Here is a 20,596-nt window from a genome sequence, read left to right as displayed (position 1 = left end):
CACAGAAACACATTTAGTCATATTATATAAAACACTCAAAGTAATGGATATGGAGCATTTACAGCCTCAGTTACACCTGGCAATTAAATGTGACTTCTGTCATCCGATCACTCCAAGCTGCATTAGGTTCAGATCTACCAGGATGGGCCTTTGACATAGTCTGGATGCAGTCAGGCCATCGAATATGCATAAGCAATGTAAAGAGATGGGGTGAATGAGTGGGGAAAAATACATTTGACACAAATTACCTTCATAATATCAAAGAACAAATGTGTGTGCCTGAGGGGAAACTTTCATACAGCCAAGAGGGGTGAGAAATTACACCAATATCAGTGGACAATTTGCACTAATGTAAATAAACATAGATGGTGGAACATATTCAATTTTGCTGATGTGATGAACCACTAAGGGGACATAAATATTTACCATCTAAACCATGTGTGACCTCTCACCTCTCTGGCTGTAGAAGTGTTCTTCCTAACCAGTCCCTCAACAGCTCTCTGACTGAGCTCCACCCTCACTGGGTCTTCAGAGGAGAGGAAGGCTGAGGAGGGATGGAAGGATGAATGGATCAGTCAGTCAATAAAGTGTAGAGCTGCTGTCTATGCTGTCTGACAAAATAACTTTTTTAGTAGTTCATTAAAGTAATTTAGGCTTTATGACTGCTGAATACCAACTATCAATCACTTAGATCATGTATTTTCAGGTAGAGATACATCCTTGGGACGTCCCTAGCCTGTTGAAGTTGACATTTAAAATGGTTAAGGTAGGGTTTAAGGTTAGGGTTTAGGGTAGAGATGTCCCAAGGATCCCAGATAGCATTGACCATCGTGCATTCTTCTTTCTCTCTTACAAAGCAGGTGTAAAAGAAACACAGACAAGGCAATGAATTATGGTCATTGTAGTTAATTACATTTTATGTGCTAAACTATGTAGAATATTGGCCTGCTGGAAACTACAACTCTACTACATCACACAGTTCAGTCTGGGTCTGATTGATCTCTAGAGAAACTACAACTCCCTACTACATCACACAGTTCAGTCTGGATCTGATTTATCTCTAGAGAAACTACAACTCCCTACTACATCACACAGTTCAGTCTGGATCTGATTTATCTCTAGAGAAACTACAACTCCCTACTACATCACACAGTTCAGTCTGGATCTGATTTATCTCTAGAGAAACTACAACTCCCTACTACATCACACAGGTCAGTCTGGATCTGATTTATCTCTAGAGAAATTACAACTCCCTACTACATCACACAGTTCAGTCTGGATCTGATTTATCTCTAGAGAAACTACAACTCCCTACTACATCACACAGGTCAGTCTGGGTCTGATTTATCTCTAGACACACCCTCTCAGCAGACAGACCAAAGCCCCAATTCAGGGAACCGTTGATCTACTTCAGAGGAACTGTGTCTAGAGTGATTTCCTGTTGTTTTGACACCTCACTAGAAGACTAGAATAACTAGCTGTTGCTACAGAACGAGACGACCAAATCACAGTTAGTCTGTGTCTCGTTCTCCACACACGTACACATACCAAGATCACGTGTTTTCTATATGCACAAGATAGTTTGACTATATAAGGCTTCTGTATTCCTTGTGTCATCGAGCTCTCGGCCTTCCACCTCAGAGTGTAGGGCTGACCAGCTACATTATTGCAATTCTTATCAAATAAAGGTTGATTGTTTGAAGAAATGACAAAGTCTCTCCTTATTGGTTAGAATTTCCACCACAATGTGCAGTAAGCTTTTTCAATTCCAACAATGATAGACCAGACTCATAGTACAGAATAAATGACTGACTGCCCAGTTCAACATCAGTTCATCGTCTCACCTCATACTGTATTGGAGCAGCAGCAGCTGACTGCCCGGTTCAACATCAGTTCACCGTCTCACCTCATACTGTATTGGAGCAGCAGCAGCTGACTTGATCGTTGATGCTAATCATCATGTTTGAATCTGAGAGTAAATAGAGCCGACTACACTCTAAAAATGAAGGGTTCAACTGGAGTTGTTCTCAGATCCCCTAAGAACCGTAGGGTTCTTGGTCAATGAAAAACAGCCCCAAAAGGTTCTTCAAAGAACTTGTTAGAAAGTGGGTTCATCGAGGAACCTCTGTTGTTGCTGGACTTCTTCCGGGAACTTCGCAATTACAACTGAAAACGATGGTGACAAGTTTGGATGCGACAACAGTTAAAAAGGTTAAGTTGGGTTGATGTTTGGCTCTGAATATGTATCGAAATCATTTATTATAATAATATAACATACTAATAATGAATAACGAAGACAATGATGCTTTTCTGTGAATATCTTCCATAACGTTACTATAGTTAATGAACGTAAATATTAGAAAGCCGGGTTTGACCGTCGGCGTTGTATGAGCTACAGTACAGTACCGTTAGCTAGCTAGCTAACGTTATGTCCTAACTAGGCACAACTAGGTTTGGATTATTTCCTCAACTATATTCTTTACCATATATTGTATATCGTTTCCATAAAGCCAACGTGGCTTTACACTCATTAACGTAAGTTTCCAATCTAGAGCAGTTCTCACTTTTGTGATAATGAACTAGCTAACGTTAGCTTTGTTAACTAACTAACTAACTAAGGACGGTGACCTGTCCAGACGAGATGTTACAACGAACTGAATCGTCAATGGAGGTCTTCCTCTTTATATAGCCTGCTACAGCATGCAATACTATTAACTCACAAGGGGGCATAACGTTACATGTACAATACTATCCCATTTTGGAAACGTTACATGTACAACACTATCCCATTTTGGAAACGTTACATGTACAATACTATCCCATTTTGGAAATGTTACATGGGCAATACTATCCCATTTTGGAAACGTTACATGAACAATACTATCCCATTTTGGAAACGTTACATGTACAATACTGTCCCATTTTGGAAACATTATATGTACAATACTATCCCATTTTGAAAACGTTACATGTACAATGCTATCCCATTTTGGAAACGTTACATGTACAATACTATCCCATTTAGGAAACGTTACATGTACGCCCCCTTGTGGAGGGAAATTAATATCTTAGATGGTAGCTGTAGATGGGATTCAAATGCATTATGGTATTATGCCTCTAACCCTAATACAGGGGCTGAGTCACTGGCTTACTGGTTTTCTTCCATGACGTCCCTGGGAGGGGTGCTTTGGCAAAGTGGGTGGGGTTATATCCTGCCTGTTTGGCCCTGTCCAGGGGTTTCATCGGATGGGGCCACAGTGTCTCCTGACCCCTCCTGTCTCAGCCTCCAGTATTTATGCTGCAGTAGTTTATGTGTCGGGGGGCTAGGGTCAGTCTGTTACATCTGGAGTATTTCTCTTGTCTTATCTGGTGTCCTGTGTGAATTTAAATATGCTCTCTCTAATTCTCTCTTTCTCTCTTTCTTTCTTTCTTTCTCTCTCTCGGAGGACCTGAGCCCTAGGACCATGCCTCAGGACTACCTGGCATGATGACTCCTTGCTGTCCCCAGTCCACCTGGCCGTGCTGCTGCTCCAGTTTCAACTGTTCTGCCTGCGGCTATGGAACCCTGACCTGTTCACCGGACATGCTACCTGTCCCAGACCTGCTGTCCCAGACCTGCTGGAACCCTGACCTGTTCACTGGACGTGCTACCTGTCCCAGACCTGCTGTTTTCAACTCTCTAGAGACAGCAGGAGCGGTAGAGATACTCTCAAAGATTGGCTATGACTAAGCCAACTGTCACATACTCTTGAGTTGCTAACTTGTTGCACCCTCGACAACTACTATGATTATTATTATTTGACCATGCTGGTCATTTATGAACATTTGAACATCTTGGCCATGTGCTGTTATAATCTCTACCTGGCACAGCCAGAAGAGGACTGGCCACCCCTCATAGCCTGGTTCCTCTCTAGGTTTCTTCCTAGGTTTTGGCCTTTCTAGGGAGTTTTTCCCTAGCCACCGTGCTTCTACACCTGCATTGCTTGCTGTTTGGGGTTTTAGGCTGGGTTTCTGTGCAGCACTTTGAGATATCAGCTGATGTAAGAAGGACTATATAAATACATTTGATTTGGTATTAATACAGTGTCTAGACTAACTCTTTTGTATTAATGCCCTTCAGAATCCAAACACAGTTTTGCCACGGAGCAAAATGTTGCGTATAATCTTTCAAGTCAGCCTGAGAAATATTTGTGTACAAAGATATCTTGAAATGTGATATTAGGCCTGTATGGCAGTACTGTTACTGTATGGCAGTACTGTATTGGCTAGTGCTTTCTCCAATATGTTATTCTATTTTACATTACATTGTATGTCGATGCCATTTATCTTTCAATATTTATATTTCAATATTTATTTTATACATATCTTTTAATGCTTGTAAGACTATTCTTTGACACATTTTCTCTTCCTTTGAAATTCTTATAGGACAGAACATGGACACAATGCAATTGGGATCAAGAAGAAGGTACAGATATGTTGTAGGACAGCTGCATTTGAAGTGTACATTTAACCTACATAGCAGTCAATACAAACTGAAATCTATTAGCATACAAATGTGTGCAAATTATCTTCTCAGAAATGAATAAAGTCCATGGAATGGATATAGACAACAAGAGAATAAGGACTAGCAGAGGTAGAGAGGCGAGGCAGGGGTGAGGACATCATCCTGCTATTTTGGCAGTCCAGATCTCTGAGAGGAACTACAGATCTCTGTGAGGAACTATAGATCTCCAGGAGGAACTATAGATCTCTGAGAGGAACTACAGATCTCTAGGAGGAACTATAGATCTCTAGGAGGAACTATAGATCTCTGTGAGGAACTACAGATCTCTAGGAGGAACTATAGATCTCTAGGAGGAACTATAGATCTCTAGGAGGAACTATAGATCTATCTCTATGATGAACTATAGATCTATCTCTATGAGGAACTATAGATCTATCTCTATGAGGAACTATAGATCTATCGCTATGAGGAACTATAGATCTATCTCTAGGAGGAACTATAGATCTATGTGAGGAACTATAGATCTCTGTGAGGACCTATAGATCTCTAGGAGGAACTATAGATCTCTGTGAGGAACTATAGATCTCTAGGAGGAACTATAGATCTCTAGGAGGAACTATAGATCTCTAGGAGGAACTATAGATCTCTATGAGGAACTATAGATCTCTGTGAGGAACTATAGATCTCTGTGAGGAACCACAGATCTCTGTTACTATCCAAACATCAGATTGAGACACAGTCACACAACTCTCATATCACAGTCACACAATGCTATTCATAAACATACCTAATCAATTAGTTGTTTTTCAACAATATTTTAACCTGCAGGAATATTTTCTAATTTGTATCTCATAGTTAGTTCCTAGGATAATGAATCAAATACATTTACATCTTTCAATACTTCTAAAATGGGGTCCAGGTTTAAAACAATTACAGGTTTAAAACAATTACAGGTGCACCTTACTATCTTATACTATATCATAAATGGTCTTAACTAGTAAACAGATTCTAGTTTTCATCCAGTTCACACAGATAGCTGACTCAGCCTCAGATTCTACTGACTGGGCCCTGTTTACACCTCCACACAGGAATACACACTCAGAGCCTCCTGACTGGGCCCTGTTTACACCTCCACACAGGAATACACACTCAGAGCCTCCTGACTGGGCCCTGTTTACACCTCCACACAGGAATACACACTCAGAGCCTACAAGGATTTTCTAAAAACTCCACTTTGCGTGCTTCGCTCACCTCTTCCTTTTTAAACTACGTTGGAGATGTGGTATCCACTCGGCTCACTGCCTCTCAGATCAAAGGTGGGTCCATTTGCTCCGTTCCCGCAGTGTGGTTTCCCTGAGATCCCAAGTTAGAGGGATCCCTGGTGCACCATTTACCCAGGTCATCAGGAGCGGTCACCAAGTCAAGATTCACATCCCCGTCGCCAAATGTGGTGGTTAATATCAAATGAGACAAACTTATCACACAAGTCAGAGTTATTCTTAAACTAAATCTTTATTCACTTATAAGGGAGCAGGTCAATACAACGTACACATATAAAGTCAATCAATTGGGTGCCCTATGATAATGATGGCTGGTCGAACAATCACCCCCAGATGATTCGTTGAGAGATGAATCACCCCCAGATGATTCATTGAGAGATGAATCACCCCCAGATGATTCGTTGAGAGCCACGAAACAAAAGTACAAAGGTATTTTACAGCCAAGATGCACCCCTTTCAACCTACATGACCAACAACAGATGTATAGAACGGGTCACAAGGTTAAGATACTTATAATTCTCAGCAGACAGTATCTGCTGTAAAAACAGTACTCTTTGTGTAGAGACCAGGGTCTGGCCCTGGGGTCATCTCTCCCTGGTACCATATAGAACAGAAACATTAACTCATGCTCTGGAATGCAGTCTCTAGGTTTTATCACCCAAAAGACATTGTAAATCACCTGTCAGTGTCATCTCCCAGAGGCCCATCCTCAGTAGAACACACAGACAATAGTTCTAAGAACCCTCTATTCTGTTGCATAAAACAACCATTTGATGCAATAAAAGTATTATAACATAATCTTGCAGTTTTGCTCTGTGTCCACTGAAAGTTGACTAGTAACAACAACTGGGACCTAAAAGACACCCACCATGAGACCCCACTAAATCTGCCCAAGAAGAGGAAAACACAAGAAAAACCCACACCAAACTTAAAGACAGGAAGCAAACCAAAAAGGTGGAGCAACTAAAGGTGTTGACTCTCCACATCTATCAAGACAACTGGAGCACTGGGCCAGACACTCTTAAATAGAACCTGGACCAGCTCAGGTGAAACACCTTCCCACTAACGAGATGGACAAGCCAGCACAGGTATAACACATACTGACTAACGAGGTGACACCAATCAGTGCGTCCTACGTGCTAACGAGCTAGACGTGCTAACGAGCTAGACGTGCTAACGAGCTGGACGTGCTAACGAGCTAGACGTGCTAACGAGCTAGACATGCTAAAGTCCAACCTCAAAACATAAGATGGAAAAACCAAAAAGACTAACACCTTAAGAGAATGCTTACCATCAACAGAAAACAACTTCCATTTCACATTAAAATCAAAGCTTCACCTTCACCAATATAAACATGTCTACTGGCTGTCAACAATTAAAAACAAGAAAACATTTTTTTTCCCCCACTAGTTTCTAGAACTCTCGTCCCCTTGGAACGAACCCAAATAAAACTCAGCTCCATTACGAAAAACATGCAGTCAAAATAAATTGTGATCCATGGCAACGCACTGGCTAAATGCAAAACACAAATCTTTTTGACTGCCCACCCTTGAGACAATCAGCAACCAAGTTGTCCTTACCACAGACATGTCTGATTTCAAGAGGAAACTCCTGCAATATCCGTAGTAACTTCCCACCTCACTGCAGAGCTTCTCTCTCTTTTCAGGGTTCACTAGATAGGCATGTTGTTGGATCGGGGCCCAGTCCCCAATGTCATGCTCTAGTACATTTGGGTTGGCACATCTGAGAATGAACCCTGATATTATAAAAGCAGGGCAACAATGTCAATATAATTGTACCCAAAAACTGTCAGTTAGTTGCATTAATAATAATCATTACTAAATGTTACATGAAATGTAAATATGAAATATTTGGTTGCATAGTCTACTTTCAACAGCTTTTCAATGACATGTTGCTAGATGGGATATCCCCAATGTCAAAACACAGTTTCAACATGTCCAAATCAATAACCAATATGCAGAAACAGTTTAGGATATATTGAAAACCTAAACATAAAATGTGCTATGTACACAAACATCTGCCACAATAATCATATTACTTGTATTTTTTAAAACAAGCACCTTATAAAACTGTACAAGCACCAAAAACGCTGTTGGTTTGACAAGTAGCAATAAATCACTGATATCGATTAGGGGGGAAATCAGGTTGTACCTGCTGTTGAAACTAACACAATTAAAAAAAACACATGGAAATGGGAGATATATTTTACCTCACTGGTTAGAGGACAACCTGCAGAAGACAGTCAGCTACATTTTGGAGTGATGCATTTAAATTTAGGGGTCGCTAAACAAAGGAACACAACACTTATTTGTCATAACTCATCGCTAAAATCAATTGTGTGACAGGAGGGAGATGAAGTTGCACGTCCTGTTAAAACAGCTCAAAAACCACACGGAATCTGGGAATAATGTGTACATCCCTGGTTAGAGGACAATTTGTAGAAAACAGCTCGCTACATTTTGAAGTGTTGCATTTTGATTCAAGTGGGTCACCAACATGGTAAGTGTAACAACTCTTTTTGTGTTAGTCACTTTTTGTTAAATCACATAAATAGTAACTCTTCCATTTCAGAGCCTGGATTTTCCCCCTGAGGATAATATCCATATCATGTTGAAATCAATAGAACAGGGGACAAACGTTTAGGGTTCTACATTGTGACATCATTAAAATACTGCTACTACAATGTTAAAACATTCTACATTGTGACATTAATTCATTGATATCATGAAACAACTCCATGTATTTTCTGATGTTTGATCAGAGATTGTTTATCAGAGTATCTCTTCCCACATTGATCACAGCTATGAGGTTTCTCTCCTGTGTGTTCTATGGTGTACCTTCAGACCACTAGAACTAACAAACCCCTTCCCACATTGATCACAGCTAAAATTATTCTCTCCTGTGTGTGTTCTATGGTGTATCTTCAGCTGTCTAGATGAAATAAAACTCTTCCAACATTGAGTACAGCTATATGGTTTCTCTCATTTCTCTCTTGTGTGTGTTCTCTGATGTGATATCAGGCTTCTTGACTGGGTAAAACTCTTTCCACATTGATTACAGCTAAAAGGTTTCTCTCCTGTGTGTGTTTTCTGGTGTCTCTTCAGACAGCTAGAACGAAAAAAACTCTTCCCACATTGAGTACAGCTATATGGTTTCTCTGTTGTGTGTGTTCTCTGATGTGATATCAGGCTTCTTGACTGGGTAAAACTCTTTCCACATTGATTACAGCTAAAAGGTTTCTCTCCTGTGTGTGTTTTCTGGTGTCTCTTCAGACAGCTAGAACGAAAAAAACTCTTCCCACATTGAGTACAGCTATATGGTTTCTCTGTTGTGTGTGTTCTCTGATGTGATATCAGGCTTCTTGACTGGGTAAAACTCTTTCCACATTGATTACAGCCAAAAGGTTTCTCTCCTGTGTGTGTTTTCTGGTGTCTATTCAGACAGCTAGAACGAAAAAAACTCATCCCACATTGAGTACAGCTAAAAGGTTTCTCTCCTGTGTGTGTTCTCTGATGTGATTTCAGGCTAGCTGACTTTCTATAACTCCTTCCACATTGATTACAGCTAAAAGCTTTCTCTCCTGTGTGTGTTATCTGGTGTCTCTTCAGAAAGCTAGAATGAACAAAACTCTTCCCACACTGAGTACAGCTAAAAGGTGTCTCTCTTGTGTGTGTTCTCTGATGTGATATCAGGCTACCTGACAGGGCATAACTCCTTCCACATTGATTACAGCTAAAAGGTTTCTCTCCTGTGTGTGTTCTCTGATGTGATATCAGGCTACCTGACAGGGCATAACTCTTTCCACATTGAGTACAGCCAAAAGGTTTCTCTTCAGTGTGAATTCTTTGATGTATTTTAAGTTTTACTGAGGAGTTTAATCTTTTCCCACAGTCAGAGCAGAAGTAAGATTTCTTCCCTGTGGATCTCTGCTGGTGTTTCTTGAGGAGTTCTGATCTGGAGAGACTCTTCTCTGCCTCGTCAGCATCATGATGTTGCTGAGGATCCCCAGAGGATCCACGATAGTCCCATATCTCTCCTGTGTGAACAACAAAGTCATACAGATGGTTAAAGGCCCACAACAGCAGAAATCCACTGTTTATTTGAGGTAAAAAGGGATGACCAGAGAGTACCCATGAAGTTGTACAACAATTGACAAGACAGTCAAGACCTAAGCAGTGTGCCAGACGACTTTTGGCCTCCAATATAGGCCCCTTTCTGTGTTTGCTAAAATTGCAATGATGCACATGCAATTTGGTTGTAGAAACTCCTCCATTCTAATGAGGAAACCACTAGTTATGGATGTAGTATATCTGGTAATGAGGAAACCACTAGTTATGGATGTAGTATATCTGGTAATGAGGAAACCACTAGTTATGGATGTAGTATATCTGGTAATGAGGAAACTACTAGTTATGGATGTAGTATATCTGCTAATGAGGAAACCACTAGTTATGGATGTAGTATATCTGGTAATGAGGAAACCACTAGTTATGGATGTAGTATATCTGGTAATGAGGAAACCACTAGTTATGGATGTAGTATATCTGGTAATGAGGAAACCACTAGTTATGGATGTAGTATATCTGGTAATGAGGAAACCACTAGTTATGGATGTAGTATATCTGGTAATGAGGAAACCACTAGTTATGGATGTAGTATATCTGGTAATGAGCAAACCACTAGTTCAAGACAGGCAGTAATAAAGCCTCTCTTGAAAAAGCCGAATCTTGACCCAGAAATTATAAAAAACTATCGGCCTATATCGAATCTTCCATTCCTCTCAAAACTTTTAGAAAAAGCTGTTGCGCAGCAACTCACTGCCTTCCTGAAGACAAACAATGTATATGAAACGCTTCAGTCTGGTTTTAGACCCCATCATAGCACTGAGACTGCACTTGTGAAGGTGGTAAATGACCTTTTAATGACGTCAGACCGAGGCTCTGCATCTGTCCCCGTGCTCCTAGATCTTAGTGCTGCTTTTGATACCATCGATCACCACATTCTTTTGGAGAGATTGGAAACCCAAATTGGTCTACATGGACAAGTTCTGGCCTGGTTTAGATCTTATCTGTCGGAAAGATATCAGTTTGTCTCTGTGGATGGTTTGTCCTCTGACAAATCAACTGTAAATTTCGGTGTTCCTCAAGGTTCTGTTTAAGGACCACTATTGTTTTCACTATATATTTTACCTCTTGGGGATGTCATTCGAAAACATAATGTTAAATTTCACTGCTATGCGGATGACACACAGCTTTACATTTCAATGGAACATGGTGAAGCCCCAAAATTGCCCTTGCTAGAAGCCTGTGTTTGACACATAAGGAAGTGGATGGCTGCAAACGTTCTACTTTTAAACTCGGACAAAACAGAGATGCTTCTTCTAGGTCCCAAGAAACAAAGAGATCTTCTGTTAAATCTGACAATTAATTTGGATGGTTGTACAGTCGTCTCAAATAAAACTGTGAAGGACCTCGGCGTTACTCTGGACCCTGATCTCTCTTTTGAAGAACATATCAAGACTGTTTCAAGGACAGCTTTTTTCCATCTACGTAACATTGCAAAAATCTGAAACTTTCTGTCCAAAAATGACGCAGAAAAATTAATCCATGCCTTTGTTACTTCTAGGTTGGACTACTGCAATGCTCTACTTTCCGGCTACCCGGATAAAGTACTAAATAAACTTCAGTTAGTGCTAAATACGGCTGCTAGAATCCTGACTAGAACTAAAAAAAATTGATCATATTACTCCAGTGCTAGCCTCCCTACACTGGCTTCCTGTTTAGGCAAGTGTTGATTTCAGTGTTTTACTGCTAACCTACAAAGCATTATGCGGGCTTGCTCCTACCTATCTTTCCGATTTGGTCCTGCCGTACATACCTACACGTACACTACGGTCACAAGACGCAGGCCTCCTAATTGTCCCTAGAATTTCTAAGCAAACAGCTGGAAGCAGGGCTTTCTCCTATAGAGCTCCAATTTTATGGAATGGTCTGCCTACCCGTGTGACAGATGCAGACTCGGTCTCAACCTTTAAGTCTTTACTGAAGACTCATCTCTTCAGTGGGTCCTATGATTGAGTGTAGTCTGGCCCAGGAGTGTGAAGGTGAACGGAAAGGCTCTGGAGCAACGAACCGCCCTTGCTGTCTCTGCCTGGCCGGTTCCCCTCTCTCCACTGGGATTCTCTGCCTCTAACCCTTTTACAGGGGCTGAGTCACTGGCTTATTGGTGTTCTTCCATGCAGTCCCTACGAGGGGTGCGTCACTTGAGTGGGTTGAGTCACTGACGTGGTCTTCCTGTCTGGGTTGGCTCCCCCCTTGGGTTGTGCCGTGGCGGAGATCTTTGTGGGCTATACTCGGCCTTGTCTCAGGATGGTAAGTTGGTGGTTGAAGATATCCCTTTAGTGGTGTGGGGGCTGTGCTTTGGCAAAGTGGGTGGGGTTATATCCTTCCTGTTTGGCCCTGTCTGGGGGTATCATTGAATGGGGCCACAGTGTCTCCTGACCCCTCCTGTCTCAGCCTCCAGTATTTATGCTGCAGTAGTTTATGTGTCGGGGGGCTAGGGTCAGTCTGTTATATCTGGAGTATTTCTCCTGTCTTATCCGGTGTCCTGTGTGAATTTAAGTATGCTCTCTCTAATTCTCTCTTTCTTTCTTTCTCTCTCTCGGAGGACCTGAGCTCTAGGACCATGTCTCAGGACTACCTGACATGATGACTCCTTGCTGTCTCCAGTCCACCTGGCCGTGCAGCTTCTCCAGTTTCAACTGTTCTGCCTGCGGCTATGGAACCCTGACCTGTTCACCGGACGTGCTACCTGTCCCAGACCTGCTGTTTTCAACTCTCTAGAGACAGCAGGAGCGGTAGAGATACTCTCAATGATCGGCTATGAAAAGCCAACTGACATTTACTCGAGGTGCTGACTTGTTGCACCCTCGACAACCACTGTGATTATTATTATTTGACCATGCTGGTCATTTATGAACATTTGAACATCTTGGCCATGTTCTGTTATAATCGCCACCCGGCACAGCCAGAAGAGGACTGGCCACCCCTCATAGCCTGGTTCCTCTCTCGGTTTCTTCCTAGGTTTTGGCCTTTCTAGGGAGTTTTTCCTAGCCACCGTGCTTCCACACCTGCATTGCTTGCTGTTTGGGGTTTTAGGCTGGGTTTCTGTACAGCACTTTGAGATATCAGCTGATGTAAGAAGGGCTATATAAATACATTTGATTTGATTTAGTGTATCTGGTAAATAGGAAACCACTAGTTATGGATGTAGTATAACTGGTAATGAGGAAACCACTAGTTATGGATGTAGTATATCTGGTAATGAGGAAACCACTAGTTATGGATGTAGTATATCTGGTAATGAGGAAACCACTAGTTATGGATGTAGTATATCTGGTAATGAGGAAACCACTAGTTATGGACGTAGTATATCTGGTAATGAGGAAACCACTAGTTATGGATGTAGTATATCTGGTAATGAGGAAACCACTAGTTATGGATGTAGTATATCTGGTAATGAGGAAACCACTAGTTATGGATGTAGTATATCTGGTAATGAGGAAACCACTAGTTATGGATGTAGTATATCTGGTAATGAGGAAACCACTAGTTATGGATGTAGTATATCTGGTAATGAGGAAACCACTAGTTATGGATGTAGTATATCTGGTAATGAGGAAACCACTAGTTATGGATGTAGTATATCTGGTAATGAGGAAACCACTAGTTATGGATGTAGTATATCTGGTAATGAGGAAACCACTAGTTATGGATGTAGTATATCTGGTAATGAGGAAACCACTAGTTATGGATGTAGTATATCTGCATGGAGCAAAAATGGTGAGCAAAGATTTTGGTTTTTCACAATGTATTCTGAATATTAAAAAGAAAGATCAGGAGTGCTACTCAAGGAAACATGAAGCTCCGTTGTCTATTCACTAATTCACCACAGTGGGGAAACTTACAGGCTGCCAGCAAAAACAGCCTCCATTTCCAGGTTGCTTATGAGTACATTTCACACTACTTTGGATTATAATTGTTAGGCTCATTTGAATGTCCTGCTTAATAAAATATGTGTTGTCGCAAATCAACTGCTTTATACTTTAAAAAAAACACTTCAACCAGTAAAATGCTCCTTGACTAGCTTTGATACCAGTCTGTCAATGAGCGTTTGTAAAATAAATGTACCCAAATTGGCCCATAACGTCACCTAACAATAACATAGACCTACTGTAGGACCCATAACTTCACCTAACAACAACATAGACCTACTGTAGGACCCATAACTTCACCTAACAATAACATAGCCCTACTGTAGGACCCATAACTTCACCTAACAACAACATAGACCTACTGTAGGACCCATAACTTCACCTAACAATAACATAGACCTACTGTAGGACCCATAACTTCACCTAACAATAACATAGACCTACTGTAGGACCCATAACTTCACCTAACAACAACATAGACCTACTGTAGGACCCATAACTTCACCTAACAACAACATAGACCTACTGTAGGACCCATAACTTCACCTAACAATAACATAGACCTAGGACTATAAATCATTAAATATTTCAGGTGAAACATGGAAACTAAAATGTCTTTGTCATGACATTTCATAACCTGATCACCAGATAATTTTGTGAATAATCCCACTAGGCTATTCTGTAATGTGTTGCCATTCTAAATGTCCTGAATATAGGAAAATAGCTCTGTGTTGTACAATAGCCTATCCATCAAGGAACAGTTCTCTACACATTATGAGCTAAGTATCTCCGTTTCCAAACGGACTAACGAGACCCTACTGTAAATCAAGCAGACAATAACACATTATAAACATCAATTTGTTAGGGATGATGGATTCAACGTGGAGCACAGCATAACTGTCTTTACCAGAGTAATGAATGAAGAAGCACTTCGGTTGTTGTTGCATGTGGTGATGTTTGTCATGTGACTGTCATTCAGAAAATGATATCCTGGATCAGCTGATGATAGTTGAACATGTGACTGTAACTAAACAGCTACAGTATTAAGAATTATGTGTAATTATTGAAGAACGACGTTAATGACAGTATCCATTTGGGTGTCGTCAATAAAGTTAAGGTGACTCTCGGTTAGAACCATTGGATTTGCAAACTCTGAAATGATTTAGGATTTCTGTGCCCATGAAAACTGTTTTCCCAGCGTAACATAAGGAGACACTAAATGTTACGTAGGTAGAGAGCATTTCAGAGATCTGAATACAAAAACTGTCCTAACAGGACAATAACCTAAACCACAAGGCCAAATCTACACTGGAGGAGCTTACCAAGATGACATTGAATGTTCCTGAGTGGCCTAGTTACAGTTTGGACTTAAATCATCTTGAAAGTCTATGGCAAGACTTGAAAATGGTTTGTGTCCCTGTTTTATAAGATAGTACTCACTGTATTTACTGGTGTTAATCAGATCAATGTCCCTGTTTTATTAGATAGTACTCACTGTATTTACTGGTGTTAACCAGATCAATGTCCCTGTTTTATAAGATAGTACTCACTGTATTTACTGGTGTTAATCAGATCAATGTCCCTGTTTTATTAGATAGTACTCACTGTATTTACTGGTGTTAATCAGATCTATGTCCCTGTTTTATTAGATAGTACTCACTGTATTTACTGGTGTTAATCAGATCAATGTCCCTGTTTTATTAGATAGTACTCACTGTATTTACTGGTGTTAATCAGATCAATGTCCCTGTTTTATTAGATAGTACTCACTGTATTTACTGGTGTTAATCAGATCAATGTTCCTGTTTTATAAGATAGTACTCACTGTATTTACTGGTGTTAATCAGATCAATGTCCCTGTTTTATTAGATAGTACTCACTGTATTTACTGGTGTTAATCAGATCAATGTCCCTGTTTTATAAGATAGTACTCACTGTATTTACTGGTGTTAATCAGTTCTCCAGTCTTCTCTTCTTCGTCCTCCTCTAATGTGACAGTAATCTCCCCCTCTTCATCCTTCATTCCAAAAACTGCATCCTCCTCCTCTTTCACTCTGAACGCGTCTTCCTCGTCTTTCACTGTAACGTCTTTCTCTTCTTCTTTCACGGTAACAGCCTCACCCTCTACTTGTCTTTGTAATGTGACATCCTCCTCTTCCTTCTCCTCTTTCACGACAATGTTCAGCCCCAGTGCTTCTTTCTCCGTCCAACAGACCTCCTCTTCTTTAGCAGGAGGAGAGTAGCTTAGTGAGCGCATGGTCGGGGATGTTAGCTAGCTAGGCTAGTGCTAACTTAACCAGCCAGATAGTTGACTTACAACGTAAATATTAAATTTAATGGGGTAGCTAGTTGTTTCCACATAAGTATGTTTAAAGCAAAGTGGCAAATAAACCACGAAATTGTCTAAAGAGCTTGAATGTTCAGACTTTGTCGGCTAGCGAGCTACCGAGGTGGCTGCAGTTGTTGAAGAAGCGTTCCGTCCACTAGATTATACGTCACACTAGAAACATCGCCTGAAAGACACATATCGCCATCTGCTGTCTGGAGGGAGGAAACGCAGTTGAGGAGGGAAAACTATTTTTCCTCTTCATTGAATTATAATATTATAAAGCAGTTTAGGGAAACGTTTTTTTCTCTCCATTAAATATTAATATTATATCAACACGTACAAAGAGCAACAAGTGTTGTTTAATTAGTTCAGTTTTTTTATGAGAATTTAAAACAAACTCTACATCTACTCCACATCTGTATTCCTGACTCAGTCAAAAAACAAGATATCAAAATAAGCACCTAGTTATTAATACCCTTGATAAAGACGAGCAAAAATGTATAAAATAAATCAACTTTAACCACTACCAGGATATTTTACATTTACATCACATTTACATTTAAGTCATTTAGCAGACGCTCTTATCCAGAGCGACTTACAAATCGGTGCATTCACCTTATGATATCCAGTGGAACAACCACTTTACAATAGTGCATCTAAATCTTTTTTTGGGGGGGGGGGTTAGAAGGATTACTTTATCCTATCCCAGGTATTCCTTAAAGAGGTCGGGTTTCAGGTGTCTCCGGAAGGTGGTGATTGACTCCGCTGTCCTGGCGTCGTGAGGGAGCTTGTTCCACCATTGGGGTGCCAGAGCAGCGAACAGTTTTGACTGGGCTGAGCGGGAACTGTGCTTCCTCAGAGGTAGGGAGGCGAGCAGGCCAGAGGTGGATGAACGCAGTGCCCTTGTTTGGGTGTAGGGCCTGATCAGAGCCTGAAGGTACGGAGGTGGCGTTCCCCTCACAGCTCCGTAGGCAAGCACCATGGTCTTGTAGCGGATGCGAGCTTCAACTGGAAGCCAGTGGAGAGAGCGGAGGAGCGAGGTGACGTGAGAGAACTTAGGAAGGTTGAACACCAGACGGGCTGCGGCGTTCTGGATGAGTTGTAGGGGTTTAATGGCACAGGCAGGGAGCCCAGCCAACAGCGAGTTGCAGTAATCCAGACGGGAGATGACAAGTGCCTGGATTGGGACCTGCGCCGCTTCCTGTGTGAGGCAGGGTCGTACTCTGCGAATGTTGTAGAGCATGAACCTACAGGATCGGGTCACCGCCTGTAGGTTCAGGCGGTGACCCGATCCTGTAGCCCAAAACCTGGTTACCTCTCTGCTAGGAGGCTGAAACTTGGCCATAAGGAGGCTGAAACTTGGCCATAAGTGGGTCTTCTTGGCCATAAGTGGGTCTTCCAGCAAAACAAAGAAACTGTAAATTGGGCACAAAATCAAAAAAATTCTATGGCCAACTCAGTCTTCGGACTTGAACTCCATTGAAAACCTGTGGTTTGAATTGAACAGGGCAGTCCATAAGAACAGACTAAATAAAACAAGGACCTGGAGAGATTCTGTTTGGAGGAATGGTCTAAGATCCCTTCCAATGTGTTCTCTAATCTCATTAAACATTTCAGTGTCGTTATCCTCCAAAGGGGAGGGTGTTGGAGTATTGAAAACAAGGGTGGCAATAATTCATACCCCTACCTTTTGAGAATTACATGTTAAACTAAATCTCTTTCTCTGAGCAATTGTATTAGTATAAAATGTAACTTCCCCCAAAAAATGTTTTACATACAATATAGCTCAGTATTTTAATTCTTTATTTTATAGAGTCGTTTTTGCTCATCTTTATCAACAATTTACCACTGACCTCCATACTGCTGCTACATGGTGTAACAATACATCATGTAGATGTATATAATGAACAGACTAGGTCCATACTGCTGCTACATGGTGTAACAATACATCATGTAGATGTATATAATGAACAGACTAGGTCTATACTGCTCCTACGTGGTGTAACAATACATCATGTAGATGTATATAATGAACAGACTAGGTCTATACTGCTCCTACATGGTGTAACAATACATCATGTAGATGTATATAATGAACAGACTAGGTCTATACTGCTGCTACATGGTGTAACAATACATCATGTAGATGTATATAATGAACAGACTAGGTCTATACTGCTGCTACATGGTGTAACAATACATCATGTAGATGTATATAATGAACAGACTAGGTCTATACTGCTCCTACATGGTGTAACAATACATCATGTAGATGTATATAATGAACAGACTAGGTCTATACTGCTGCTACATGGTGTAACAATACATCATGTAGATGTATATAATGAACAGACTAGGTCTATACTGCTCCTACATGGTGTAACAATATATCATGTAGATGTATATAATGACCAGACTAGGTCTATACTGCTCCTACATGGTGTAACAATACATCATGTAGATGTATATAATGAACAGACTATGTCTATACTGCTCCTACATGGTGTAACAATACATCATGTAGATGTATATAATGAACAGACTAGGTCTATACTGCTCCTACATGGTGTAACAATACATCATGTAGATGTATATAATGAACAGACTAGGTCTATACTGCTCCTACATGGTGTAACAATACATCATGTAGATGTATATAATGAACAGACTAGGTCTATACTGCTCCTACATTGTGTAACAAAAGTTTGGGGTGACTTAGAAATGTCCTTGTTTTTGAAAGAAAATCAAAAAAATTGTCCATTAAAATAACATCAAATTGATCAGAAATACAGTGTAGACATTGTTAATGTTGTAAATGACTATTGTAGCTGAAAACTGCAGGTTGTTTATGGAATATCTACATAGGCGTACAGAGGCCCATTTCCAGCAACCATCACTCCTGTGTACCAATGGCACTTTGTGTTAGTTAATCCAAGTTTATCATTTTAAAAGGCTAATTGATCATTAGAAAACCATTTTGCAATTATGTTAGCACAGCTGAAAACTTTTGTGCTGATTTAACAAAGCTTTTGTAAACAGTGTTGTTGCATAACAATCAGGGAGTAGAACAACAATAATCATCACCCTCTTGACCAATCTTCCCTCCCCTTAACGTTGGGTTGATTCAGACCCTTTCAGTGTCCCAGGTGGACATTGGGTTGATTCAGACCCTGCCAGTGTACCAGGTGGACATTGGGTTTGATTCAGACCCTGTCAGTGTACCAGGTGGACATTGGGTTGATTCAGACCCTGCCAGTGTACCAGGTGGACATTGGGTTTGATTCAGACCCTGTCAGTGTACCAGGTGGACATTGGGTTGGATTCAGACCCTGTCAGTGTACCAGGTGGACATTGGGTTGGATTCAGACCCTGTCAGTGTACCAGGTGGACATTGGGTTTGATTCAGACCCTGTCAGTGTACCAGGTGGACATTGGGTTTGATTCAGACCCTGTCAGTGTGCCAGGTGGACATTGGGTTTGATTCAGACCCTGTCAGTGTACCAGGTGGACATTGGGTTTGATTCAGACCCTGCCAGCATGGCCAGAAATGTATTCCAAGGTCAGTAACTTATAACCACAGAACTACCCCAGACCTTTCATGCATGACTAAAAACACCTAAGTATTAGATTTACTGCCATGGTCTAGTATGTCACTGCATTAGACACCATTCACAATGCTGGCTGAGGTACGAGTAAAACATGACATATTATTTCCTAACCATTCAAAATGCCGAATGAGGTACGAGTAAAACATGACATATTATTTCCTAACCATTCACAATGCCCGCTGAGGTACGAGTAAAACATGACATATTATTTCCTAATTGTAAAAAATTCCCCAATCTTTTAAAAAATATCTGAAATGGCAAGGCCTTAGTTCAATACGTATTTCCCTCATTAAAATGCAAATCAATTTATAACATTTTTGACATGCATTTTTCTGGATTTTTTTGTTGTTTTTCTGTCTCTCACTGTTCAAATAAACCTACAGTTAAAATTATAGACTGATCATTTCTTTGTCAGTGGGCAAACATACAAAATCAGCAGGGGATCAAATACTTTTTTCCCTCACTGTATATGCTCTCTAACATAGACAGTTGTTCCTGCTGTAAATGTTTTGCCTTTGTACAGATCTAGGATCAGTTCTCCTCCACAATGCATATTCAGTACCGGTCAATTGTTTGGACACACCTACAAATTCAGTTTTTTCTTTATTTTACCTATTGTCTACATTGTAGAATAATAGTGAAGAGAACACAACTATGAAATAACTCATATGGAATCATGTAGTAACCAAAAAAGTGTTAAACAAATCCAAATATATTTTATATTTGAAATCCTTCAAAGTAGTCGCCTTCATGACAGCTTGTCACATTCTTTGCAGTCCCTCAACCAGCTTCACCTGGAATGCTTTTCCAACAGTCTTGAAGGAGTTCCCACATATGCTGAGCACTTGTTGGCTGCATTTC

At 40.7% G+C, this 20,596-nt stretch overlaps 1 pseudogene; it reads right to left on the bottom strand.

The window, feature by feature from the left end:
• Nucleotides 1-8,630: 8,630 nt before the first annotated feature.
• On the bottom strand, nt 8,631-11,631 carry LOC115186499 (zinc finger protein 180-like; annotated as a pseudogene).
• Nucleotides 11,632-20,596: the final 8,965 nt, after the last annotated feature.

Source organism: Salmo trutta, unplaced genomic scaffold (genome assembly GCF_901001165.1).
Source record: "Salmo trutta unplaced genomic scaffold, fSalTru1.1, whole genome shotgun sequence".
Taxonomy (NCBI): domain Eukaryota; kingdom Metazoa; phylum Chordata; class Actinopteri; order Salmoniformes; family Salmonidae; genus Salmo; species Salmo trutta.
The sequence above is the reverse complement of the archived record's forward strand: the minus strand, read 5'-3'. Positions and strand labels throughout refer to the sequence as shown.